Genomic DNA, 14231 nt, shown 5'->3' on the forward strand with positions numbered 1-14231 from the left:
TAGAATCGTTGCTTGGAGTGATGAATGAAGAATCCATGTGAGTAATAACGATATGGACGGCGAGGAGACAGAACTTCCGCTTAAATGCTCTAAAAAGAAGAGCACTGCAGCACATGCTGTGAGCAAACTCGTCCAAAAGATGGCGCCATAGCACAAACAATAACACACCTTTTCAGTGTCTCTGCTTGTTTGTTTTTAGTTTAGTTTAGTCTTTGTTTGAAGGGACATTACACAGAGACAGTAAACTCAAAGACAGATATGTTCTGCACCAGATTATAGCTAAATAGCTAATTTCCATCTGCAGTCCCTGGTTACCTAAATTAAAGATATACAAAAACATGCAATAAAATTATAACAATACAATTATACTATAGCATGTAATCAAATTAAGAAAAGTCATAAAATGTCCTCTCCTTGACACATACTTATACATTACAACCACACCTCATTTACATCATCACACAAAACATGCTCTTGTTCACATCTGTCATCATTAGTAAAACAACCATAATTTTAACAGACACACCTCACAGCTTACAACAACATTTTCTCATGCATAAATGTAATACACATTAAGTTGACATGTGGGTCAGAGATAGTGCCCACCTCATTGACCATGTGAGCAGCTTTGATTGCTCCAAAGTCACTTTTTAAGTTCAACTGTGAATGAAGAGTAATCTGTTAGACTTTACAAGTTTGTTGTGAGGTTGTTCCATTCCTTTATCACTTTATATGAAAAGGCTGATTGTGCAACATAGGTTTTACATCTGGGTACGCTACACTGCCCCCTGGTGGAGGCTTGTGTGTTTCTAGTTGTCACAGCAGATGTAAACTGGACAAAGTGCTTAAGTGGCGCTTTTGCAGTGTTGTTTAGGATTCGATGGGCCATTTGTATTGATGCTAATCTTTGAATGTTAGCTACATTTAACAGTCTATATTTTTTAAGAACTAAACAGTGATGGTGGTGTCGTGGTTTTCGGTCAAGGACTTTGAGTGATTGTTTGTGCAAGGTTTCCAATGGCCTCAGTGTCATTTTGCCTAACTTTTCATGACTCTGGGCCTTATTTGCTAAAGGGAGCGCACGCAAAACTGATTTACTAAACATGGAGTGCGTGTGTTAAGTGAGCAGTATAAGGTGTGCGTCTGTCTTCATTGATATGCAAAATAAATGCTGATCATCAAAACGCCTACGATACACAGGATCTCAGTCAATAAAGGTGGCTTGTTCCAGGCAAGATTATACCGAGCACCGTTGCTTCCCCACTGTTTAATACTGCTAACGATCACGATCATATAATCGCCCGGCCCTGGTCGGTATACGAAAATCAGGGCAAACTTTGGGTGAACATTTTATTCAGAAACCAAATCATACGAAAACGTACAAAATCTGAGGTACCACTGTATTCCATTTTGAAAGTGAGGTCAGGTGTTTATCTGGGACATCACTGAGCTAATGCTGGATTCAGGACATTTGAAGACGTGACATAGTATTTAAACATCGCATGAAGAGAAAGAGAGAGAGGGAGCGAAATGAAAAATAGATGAATAGGGACAGCTCTCACGCTGGGAGACTCATCCGCTCCATAAAAGGTGTCTGCTGTTCCTTTTTTTGTCATCATTACCATGCTAATGATCATTGTGGATTCAATTGATTCTGACCAGTTACATAAACCAGCAACAAAAATAGACTTCACAAAAGAAACCTCAAACCCAATTTCTCTGCTCCCTCTGCACCTGCAACTATCAAATAAACCTTAGACTTGCATGCAGCCGTGAAATCCTGCCGACAGCCAAAGGATTGTCACAGACTCCCTGGAAATCAGGAACATCGCCGCAAACTGGCAAAGTCGTCTAATTAACAGTTGGGAAATAATTGCACTCACGGCTGATGGAAGACAAATGGATGCTGCTTTAAAACAATGAATCATTAAATCATAATCAGAGAGTGCAGATATGATGTATAAATTATATTTTATAGGCAGTAGTGAATCATTCAGATACACATCTATAATGCATTGGTTTAACTAAACTCAAACTAAAGGGGTCATGTTATGATTCTTCTACTACATTTAAAACACTTCATTGTGGTCTACATAACATCTAATAATAATTGTTTGGTCACAATTTTGCTAAGATTATGTTTTACAGAACATCTTCAAGCCGCTTTTTGACCGTCTCTTTATAAACGCGCCGTTTTGTGGGCGGTCTTATGTACGTGTCGAAGCCCTACTCATGCCAAGCCCCCCTTGGACTGCGTCTCCACCCCGTCAGCCATTTTGTAGTTTTTAGCGCTTCCATATTATATCTACTAACAGATGTAAGTTACAACTATATTCTACTTTGTATTAAAAATGGCAACAGCGGAGGACTCATATGCATGTACGAGCCAGTCTGCCCCACAACAAAGGGATAGAGAAAAAGAAGAAACTTATTGACTACAACTTCTACCACAGTGGTCAGCAACATTTTCAAGCCCAAGGTCCCTGGTCTCAGCCAAAAACCAAAGCAAGATCAAGCCCTGTGTCAACTATGTTCTTATATATATATATATATATATATATATATATATATATATATATATATATATATATATATATATATATATATATATATATATATATATATATATATATATATATATATATATATATATATATATACTTACATATACAGTATATACATACACATATATACATACACCTATATATATATATATATATATACACACATATACACATGCATACATACCAGTGGCGTGCAGTCACTAGAGGCAGGGGAGGCGGGGCCTCACCTGCCATCATGGAAAGAAAAAAAATGTAAAAAGAAAAAAAAATTAATTAAATTGTTATATGTATCCAGTGATTATACTAAAGTTATTTTCCATTTAACTTCACCAGTTTTAGATTATTTTTATTTTTATTTTCACATTTGCCGTTCAAATACTGAGAAGAGACGGTGCGGTGATCAGCAGCCAGTTGAGGCACGTCACTGATTTGTGCCTCAACATGGATTGTGCACAATGACTCGGCTAACTGCTGAGCTGCTGTGCAGTGAGACTGTATTGCTATATTAATTATATCAGCTAACTAAACTATGGCATAGTTTAGTTAGCTGAGGTATATAATGTACAGTGTATTTTGTCAAAAACTGTATGTGTGTAACGTATTTCTTGTGCTGAGCATTCATAAATCTGCTGCAAAAGACGTACTGGTTGAGGCTCGCAGTAATCTGGCCTCCTGGTGGTAGAGGGCGGTAGTGATCCCAGAGATCATTCCTCGGCCGCAGAAGAAAAAAAAAAGAAAAAAAAGTCAAGTGCAGCGATTGTTTATTTCCTCTCGCCTGAACTTTTATTAAAAACATGGAGGATTACATATGTAAAATAAAACAGTTTTCTAAACTGGACTTTCAATCGAAGCAGGAGGTAATAATTTAAGGTAGACCAACGCCGGAGCTAAAAGGTTTGCTTTTGACTTCGGGACAGAAGACCCGTTCTTTTCAAACGGCGTGGTACACACGCAAAGGCTGGCTGTGTGGATGTCCAGCAAGAAAGGTAAGACCATAATAATGTTTTTTTTATTAAATGTGCTTTTTTGTGTGCTACAGTTGTGTAAAGAATGCTGGTATGAGCTTTTAAACATAACCCGTTAACTGCTGCCAATCACATGGTGAATAAGATACTATTTAGGGTTCATATGTTTGTAAATCTGACTGTGATGATGCAGTGCCTCACCAGACATTAACCTCACCGCACGCCACTGATACATACATATATATATATACACATACAAATATATATACGTCTATACATATATATGTGTATATATGTATAGATGTATATGTGTATTTATATACACATATATGTATATATACACATATATATGTGATACAATTCATCAGGAAAGTTTTAACAGCACTTCACTTTTTCCACATTTTGTTACGATACAGCCTTATTACAAAAAGGAATAAGTTAATGCTTGTCCTTAAAATTCGACACACAATACTCCATAATGACAACGTGAAAAATTTAAAAAATATATATTTTGCAAATTTATCACAAAGAAAAAACAAAGAAATCACATGTACATAAGTATTCACAGCCTTTGCCACAAAGCTCAAAAGTGAGCTCACAGGCACCATGTTTCAACGGCTCATCCTTGAGATGTTCCTACAGCTTAATTAGAGTCCATCTGTGGTCAATTCAGTTTCACTTTCGCCTATTCCTGTAAAGAGGAACGGGCAAAACTGCCCTAAGATAGGTGTGCCAAGTTTGAGACTTGAGGCTGTAATCAACAAAGTATTAAGCAAAGGCTGTCAATACTTATGTACATGTGATTTATAGTTTTTTTTGTTTTTTTTATAAATTTGCCAAAAAGGCAAAAGAAAACAAAAAAAACATTGTCAAATTATCAGTATAGGGCAGGGGTCGGCAACCTTTACCACTCAAAGAGCCATTTTGGCAAGTTTCACAAATTAAAAAAAGTAATGGGAGCCACAAAAAAAATTTTTAAATTTAAAATGAAAAACACCGCATACAAAGCTTAAATGCTTTGTGCTATGTTAACCAGGGGTCTCCGACACACGCACCGGCACGCACTTTAATGTGGAAATTTGATGTTAGTGCAGCCCGCGAGTTTTGAATGAATGGCGCTTGACAGCGTCATACTTGCCAACCCTCTCATTTTTCCCGGGAGACTCCCGAATATCAGAGCGTGATGACACTGCATTTGGCGCCCTCTACAGCCTGCCCTAGCAGTGTACCTGCTCGACCACACGTAGAATGCAATTTCAGCTTGCTCACGTAAGTGACAGCAAGGCGTACTACCTCAGCAGCCACACATCTTACACTGACGGTACCAATACCCAGAATCCCATGCAGCCCTAACTCTTCCGCTCAACCAACGCACGGAGAGGGGGGGGGGGTTGATGTGTGGGGGGATTTGGTGGTAGCGGGGGGTGTTAATGTAGACCGGAAGAGTTAGGGCTGCATGGGATTCTGGGTAATGGTTGTGTTGTGTTTATGTTGTGTTACGGTGGGATGTTCTCCAAAAATTTGTTTTTCATTCTTTTTTGGTGTGGGTTCACAGTGTGGCGCATATTTGTAATGTAACAATGTTAAAGTTGTTTGATACGGCTACCGTCAGTGTAAGCTCTGTGGCTGATGAGTAAGTATGCTTTGCTGTCTCCTGTGTGTGCAAGTAATAACAACATGCAACATGTGGCTGGACTGGCACGCTGTATGTAAATGCTATAGAGGACAATTACTGCAGTGCAATTAGGGCACGCCCTTTATTTAGTAATTAGAGTGTAAATAGGATTATTTTTTCCCTGGGAGTAATCTATGAGAGACACTGAGATCCATAAGTCTCCTGGGAAAATCGGGGGGGTCGGCATGTATGTAGCTGAGCCGCATCAGAGTGGTCAAGGAGCCGCATGCGGCTCCGGAGCCGCGGGTTGCCGACCCCTGGTATAGGGTATTGTGTATAGAATTTTGGGGACAAAAATGAATTGAATCCATTGTGGAATAAGGCTTTAACATAAAATGTGGAAAAAGTGAAGCGGTGTGAATACTTTCCAGATGCACTGTATTTGCTAATTAGTGACATGCAACATGGCATAAATCCACACAATAGTTATGACTTAAGGAGACATAATAAGCATTGTTGCAAATATTATCCGAAACTGATGTCAGCCCTCATGTCTATTTTGTCGAATGCTTTGTTTTGAGTATGTCCAGAGAAATGTGTGCGACAACAGGTTCAATAAAGTTTCGCAAGGCTGCAATCATAAAATCTGTACAATCTTTGATAAGTCTCTCTCACACTTTTGCGCACACACGCTCGCTAAAACAGATGGAGTTATTGAACCTTTGCACTCAGAAGCCGAGGGCTCGACAAAGTGCTAAATTGTTGTTGAAGTCAGTGAGATGGCAGAGAGGCGGCGTCAGTGCTGGGGAACAAGTGGAGCAAACGGTCCTTATACAACCTCAAAACATGACATTCGACATATGATCATAAACCTCCAAGAGTGCTGGTTCACCTCTAATTTGGTCAGATTTGGAAACATTTTCCACAAAAAATAATTAAGAATAACTGTTGCCTTATTAACTATGGAGTCAATCTTTAAAGAGACGTTTTAACCTTCTCAAAATGAAACTTTTAGTGATATAATGTGTGCCCCGAGACCAGGGGTCGCCAACCCAGAGTGTTGAAAGAGCCATATTGAACCAAAAATACAAAAAACAAATCTGTTTGGAGCCGCAAAAAATTTAAAAGCCTTATATAAGGCTATATAAGGTCTCCCCCCTCTAGGGGAGACCGAAAGCAATGGATGTCGAGTGGGTCTGACATAATATTGTGAAAGTCCAGTCCACAGTGGATCCAACACATGATGTAAGTGTCTATATTAGTTATATTAGTGTCTATATTAGTTATATTAGACTACTAGCAAAATGACTTTAAAAGTCTTATATCAATTAATCAATGTTTATTTATATAGCCCTAAATCACAAGTGTCTCAAAGGGCTGCACAAGCCACAACGACATCCTCGGTACAGAGCCCACATACGGGCAAGGAAAAACTCACCCCAGTGGGACGTCAATGTGAATGACTATGAGAAACCTTGGAGAGGACCGCACATGTGGGTAACCCCCCCCCCCCCCCTCTCTAGGGGAGACCGAAAGCAATGGATGTCGAGTGGGTCTGACATAATATTGTGAAAGTCCAGTCCACAGTGGATCCAACACATCAGCGAAATATAAGTGTTATAATGAAGACAACACATGATGTAAGTGTCTATATTAGTTATATTAGCCTACTATCAAAATGACTTTAAAAGTCTTATGTGTTATAATGAAGGCAACACACGATGTAAGTGTTTATATTAGCCTACTATCAAAAATACTTTAAAAGTCTTATACAAGTGTTATAATGAAGGCAACACATGATGTAAGTGTCTATATTAACTATATTAGCCTACTATCAAAATGACTTTAAAAGTCTTATATAAGTGTTATAATGAAGACAACACATGATGTAAGTGTCTGTATTAGTTATATTAGCCTACTATCAAAATGACTTTAAAAGTCTTATATAAGTGTTATAATGAAGACAACACATGGCCTAGTGGTTACAGTGTACACCCTGAGATCGGTAGGTTGTGAGTTCAAACCCCAACCGAGTCAAACCAAAGACTATAAAAGTAAGTAAGTGTATCTTGTGTTTTTTTTTTAAATGTTGTTTGAAATAAAAAAAAAAAAAAATAAAAAAAAATATAAAAAAAAAAAAAAAAAAAAGACTATAAAATTACCTCCCTGCTTGGCACTCAGCATCAAGGGTTGGAATTGGGGGTTAAATCACCAAAAATTTAATTAACTATATTAGCCTACTGTCAAAATGACTTTAAAATTCTTATATAAGTGTTATACTGAAGGCAACACATGATGTAAGTGTCTATATTAGCCTACTATCAAAATGACAATGTGTCGCAGGCTGACGCAAATCTTTGTTGACAGAAATGTTGAAATGTAATATTTATTCTAAACATTTTTACAACATTGGAAAACATTAGTAAAACGGAGGCTTCTCAGAGGGTGAGATAACTCCTGGAAATGGCCAAAGGTATAGATATATGTGTCCAAGTTAAAGGAAACGGCAGGCTGTCTTCTTCTAATGGATTTTTTACAATCTTTGCAAACTGGGTAATGTTTACTGTGGTCTGGAACAACATGGCACACAAACAACTATCAGAAATGCAGCCAGTATTACATACATATAATGTGTCATGAGACATGCAAATATAAATTAAATACACAGAGGACATAAGTAAAGGAAATTAAATGAGCTCAAATATACCTACAAACGAGGCATAATCATGCAATATGTACATACAGCTAGCCTAAATAGCATGTTAGCATTGATTAGCTTGCAGTCATGCACTGACCAAATATGCCTGATTAGCAATCTACACAAGTCAATAACATCAACAAAGCTCACCTTTGTGCATTCACGCACAGCACAAAACGTTTGGTGGAAAAAATGAGACAAAGAAGGAGTGGCATAAAGCACGTCTTTCTGTGGCAGCGCCGGAGAAAGTTGTACATGTAAACACACTTCATCACAGTCCACACAACTACGATGAGTTCGAGGACCGCAGGAATTAGTAGGAAAAAACGGCGCTCGCCAAATACTTTGATCAATGAAGCATAAACACAGACATATTAAACAGTGGACTTTTTTGTGTGTCATGTTTGTCCTCCTACAGAAACAATATTAAAACAAAAAAAATATTTTTCACCCATCTTTTTCCATTTTCATACCACTAGGGCGGCGCTAAAGAGCCGCAGGTTGCCGACCCCTGCCAAACAAACAAAAAACAGGTTTTGCTACACATCCTAAAATTTGAATCTAGTCAATCTGTTCATATTTGAATGAGGCAACGGAAGATCGGCTGCAGTTTTCAGAGGGACCTTCAGGGTGTTAGCATTTTGTGATTCTACTGCACACAACCGTCGGCGGGAATGCATGCTAGGTTATAATTGCAGTGATTGGTGTTGAGAATTTGCTCTCTTACACGCACTCACACACACACAAAGACAAACACACACACACGCACACACACACACTCTTTCCAAATCAATTGAGGCCTAACGCTAATCACAGCAACAGCAAGGGCCAAGGCCACTGGGTCACCATTCCACCAAAGTACCGCAGACAGTCAGGGTGGGCGATCTATTAAGGCTAATGATTTTAGACGATTACATCACGCCTCCCTACTTTTAGGCCCCTCCCAACCCTTAACCACTGTTGCTCCGGTGCCCTGCAATTTTCAAAGTATTCCGGGCTCAAATAATTCCCGATAAAGCCAAAGCTCATGTTTGATTGGTCAACCTTTTGTTCGTCCACTTCATACACTTTTCCATTATTTACTTTTTTTCAAAACTTTTTACTGAATTTTCATGACCAAAAGAAAAGAGTTTCTCTCAACGGGACCACCAAAACTAATTACCGGTATTGTAACACTAATACTAACTAGATGAGGCAATTTCTGAAGGAATTGCGTGTGAATGCTCCAATGCTGAAGTTGAACTGAAATGCTGACAGAATGTCTGTCGTATGAATGTAAGAATAGTTTGAATGTTGAAATGGTTTGAATCTCGAAGAGTTTGAATTTCCAGAAAAAACGGAATTTGGTTTAGAACTTGGGAAAGTGTTTGTTGGATGAGTAGAATGTGTTGATGTTGGAATGGTTTGAAAAGGTTGAAAACTGTGCGAATTGTGGAAGTTTAAAAAAATGGACGATTCATTTTTAATGGGGAAAATGTCCATGAAAACTGGAAAATTCTTGGAAATCCGGGAATTTTTTTAAATTGTTGAGAGGACGGGTTGAATTGGATGAAAAATGTGGGAATTGTGGAACTTTGAAAAATAACCCATTCATTTCTATGGAAATTTCATGGAAATTTGGGAATTTCGGGAAAAGTGGGAATTTTTTGGGAAAATGTTAATAGACCTAAATGTTCTGAATGAGTTGAACTTGTTGGTGTTGGAATTTTTCAAAACGGTTGAAGTAGTGTTGAAGTAGTAAATTCCGCCCGATTGTAGCTGAAAATAGGCTCAAGCGCCCCCCGCGACTCCGAAGGGAATAAGCGGTAGAAAATGGAGGGATGGATGGATATTAAGGAATTCCAGGAATTTCGGGAAAACTGGGAATTTTTCCAGTTCAAAAAACAACTTTGTTTTTTATCCTAATTAAGAGGTTTGGACGGTGGAACGGTTAAAGTGGGTTGAAAAATGTGGAAGGAGTAGTCGCCAGAATAAAAGGGAAAAAAAGGGTTTGAAAAAAAGGGAATTCTGGGAATTCCTTGAATTTTTTTGAACTGGCAAAAATTATAGTTTGAATGTCCGGGATGAGTGAAATATGTTAAAAGTGAATGTTTGAATCGGATGAAAAATGTGGCACGTATATATATATATATATATATATATATATATATATATATATATATATATATATATATATATATATATATATATATATATATATATATATATATATATATATATATATATATATATATATATATATATATATATATATATATATGTGTATATGTATATATATATATATATATATATATATATATATATATGTGTATATGTATATATATATATACATATATATATGTATATGTATACATATATATATGTATATATATATATATATATATATACATATTTATATGTATATATATATATATATATATATAAATATATATATATATATATATATACATATATATATGTATATATACATATACATATATATATATATATATATATATATATATATATATATATATATATACATATTTATATGTGTATATATATATATATATGTATATATATATATATATATATGTATATATATATATATATATATATATATATATATATATATATATATATATATATACATATATATATATATATATATATATATATATATATATTTATATGTATATATATATACATATATACATATATATATGTATATATATATACATATATACATATATATATATGTATATATATGTATACATACTGTATGTGTAGGGCTTCAACTAACGATTAATTTGACAATCGATTAATCTGTCGATTATTATTTTTGATTAATCGATTAATAATCGGATAAAAGAGACAAACTACATTTCTATCCTATCCAGTATTTTATTGAAAAAAAAACAGCATACTGGCACCATACTTATTTTGATTATCGTTTCTCAGCTATTTGTAAATGTTGCAGTTCATAAATAAAGGTTAATTTAAAAATAAAAAAATTAAAAAAAATGCGCATGCGCATAGCATAGATCCAACGAATCAATGACTAAATTAATCGGCAACTATTTTAATAATCGATTTTAATCGATTTAATCGATTAGTTGTTGCAGCCCTATGTATGTGCATGTATGTACATATATACACACATATAGTTACATATATGCACAAACAAATATATACATCTATATACATATACAGTCGCGATCAAAAGTTTACATACACTTGTAAAAAACATAATGTCATGACTGTCTTAAGTTTCCAATATTTTCTACAACTCTTATTTTTTTGTGATAGAGTGATTGGAGCACATACTTGTTGGTCACAAAAAACATTCATGAAGTTTGGTTCTTTTATGACTTTATTATGTGTCTACTGAAAATGTGACCAAATCTGCATCCACAAGCTTCTGGCAAGCTTCTGGTTGAATTTTTGACCACTCCTCTTGACAAAATTGGTGCAGTTCAGCTAAATTTGTTGGTTTTCTGACATGGACTTGTTTCTTCAGCATTGTCCACATGTTTAAAGGCCTAATGAAATGCGATTTTCTTATTTAAACGGGGATAGCAGGTCCATTCTATGTGTCATACTTGATCATTTCGCGATATTGCCATATTTTTGCTGAAAGGATTTAGTAGATAACATCGACGATAAAGTTTGCAACTTTTGGTCGCTGATAAAAAAGCCTTGCCTGTACCGGAAGTAGCAGACGATATGCGCGTGACGTCACCGGTTGTGGAGCTCCTCACATCTGCACATTGTTTACAATCATGGCCACCAGCAGCGAGAGCGATTCGGACCGAGAAAGCGACGATTTCCCCATTAATTTGAGCGAGGATGAAATGTTTGTGAATGAGGAAAGTGAGAGTGAAGGACTAGAGGGCAGTGGAAGCGATTCAGATAGGGAAGATGCTGTGAGAGGCGGGTGGGACCTGATATTCAGCTGGGAATGACTAAAACAGTAAATAAACACAAGACATATATATACTCTATTAGCCACAACACAACCAGGCTTATATTTAATATGCCACAAATGAATCCCGCATAACAAACACCTCCCCCCTCCCGTCCATATAACCCGCCAATACAAATCAAACACCCGCACAACACACTCAATCCCACAGCCCAAAGTCCCCAAAGTTACGTACGTGACATGCACATAGCGGCACGCACATACAGGCAAGCGATGAAATGTTTGGAAGCCGCAGCTGCGTACTCACGGTACCGCGTCTGCGTATCCAACTCAAAGTCCTCCTGGTAAGAGTCTCTGGCCAATGGTAAAGCTTGACTGTCATCTTTTGGGAATGTAAACAATGAAACATTGGCTGTGCCGAAATACACCGCTTCCCACCTACAGCTTTCTTCTTTGCTGTCTCCATTGTTCATTGAACAAATTGCAAAAGATTCACCAACACAGATGTCCAGAATACTGTGGAATTTTGCGATGAAAACAGACGACTTAATAGCTGGCCACAATGCTGTCCAAAAATGTCCTCTACAATCCATGACGTCACGCGCAGGCGTCATCATACCGAACCGTTTTCAGCAGGATATTTTGCGCGAAATTTAAAATTGCACTTTAGTAATCTAACCCGGCCGTATTGGCATGTGTTGCAATGTTAAGATTTCATCATTGATATATAAACTATCAGACTGCGTGGTCGGTAGTAGTGGGTTTCAGTAGGCTTTTAAGTCAATATTTTGGGAAGGCCATTCTAAAACCTTAATTGTAGCCTGATTTAGCCATTCCTTTACCACTTTTGACGTGTGCTTGGGGTCATTGTCCGGTTGGAACACCCAACTGCGCCCAAGACCCAACCTTTGGGCTGATGATTTTAGGTTGTAATCCTCCTTTTTCATTGTCCCATTTAAAGCACCAGTTCCATTGACAGCAAATCAGTCTCAGAGCATAATAGTACCACCACCATGCTTGACGGTAGCATGGTGTTCCTGGGATTAAAGGCCTCACATTTTCTCCTCCAAACATATTGCTGGGTACTGTGGCCAAACAGCAATTTTTATTTCATCTGACCACATAACTTTCCTCCAGAAGGTCTTATCTTTGTCCAAAAATTGAGCTGTTTGGCCACAATACCCAGCAATATGTTTACAGTTGGGTGTTCCAACAGGACAATGACCCCAAACACACGTCAAAAGTGGTAAAGGAATGGCTAAATCAGGCTAGAATTAAGGTTTTAGAATGGCCTTCCCAAAGTCCTGACTTAAATGTGTGGACAATGCTGAAGAAACAAGTCCATGTCAGAAAACCAACAAATTTGACATTATGTTCTTTACAAGTGTATGTAAACTTTTGATCTCGACTGTATGTCCGTATATATATATATATATATATATATATATATATATATATATATATATATATATATATATATATATATATATATATATATATATATATATATATATTTCCATGACTTTTTCAAAACGTCTAATAAAATATTATTTTCCATAACTCTTACAGGGCCTTGATATTGCATTTCAAAATTGCATGACTTTTCCAGGTTTTTCACGACTGTACGAACCCTTTACACATGGGGAAATAGTGAAAAACAATGAGAGAACTGTTGGAACGTTCAAATGTTGCACGCTTACAGGAAAAGCAGGTTTTCAAATTAGCATTTCAAATCCCATTCGAACTCCTACGCTCAACACACACAATAGATTTTGCCACAGTTGTATCAATAAATATCGATTGCCCACACCAGGGGCGTCACTAGCTTTTAAGGACGGGGGGGCTTAGCCCCCAGGAGATGCACAGGATGCGTGCGAACGTAGTGCACAAGCACAAAACTTCACAAACGTCTAACAAAGACTTAGAAATTATTCATTGTTATTATTATTATTTAAAAAAATGCACGGGACGAAATGAAATGCTCCCCAGGACGATGGCTTTTAACCATTTTTTTCTTTTTCTTTTTATGTATTTATTCATTTTACATTTTGTATTAAATGTCTTGGTTTTTCCTCCCTCTGAAAATCCTATGAAATGTTTAACAAGCCATCCTATAATAATACAACAGCTATTAATGTAACAATACAAAAAAACAAATATATTTAATGATTTTGTTTGTATTATTTTAACAATAGACTACTGTATATTACTTTATATAGATTCTACAAGAAACACAAAACTTAAAAACTAAATTATTTACAATTGCAGACACAAGGTTTCGTGCAGCTTCACTCATTGTAAAGGAAGACGGGAGTCCACGCAGGATAAAAATTACTACAAAGATGGTGTTTGGGTTTTTCTTATATATATACCTGTGTATATATATATATACATATATATATATATATATATATATATATATATATATATATATATATATATATATATATATATATACACATACATATATATATATATATATATA

Source organism: Entelurus aequoreus, linkage group LG01 (genome assembly GCF_033978785.1).
Source record: "Entelurus aequoreus isolate RoL-2023_Sb linkage group LG01, RoL_Eaeq_v1.1, whole genome shotgun sequence".
NCBI lineage: Eukaryota > Metazoa > Chordata > Actinopteri > Syngnathiformes > Syngnathidae > Entelurus > Entelurus aequoreus.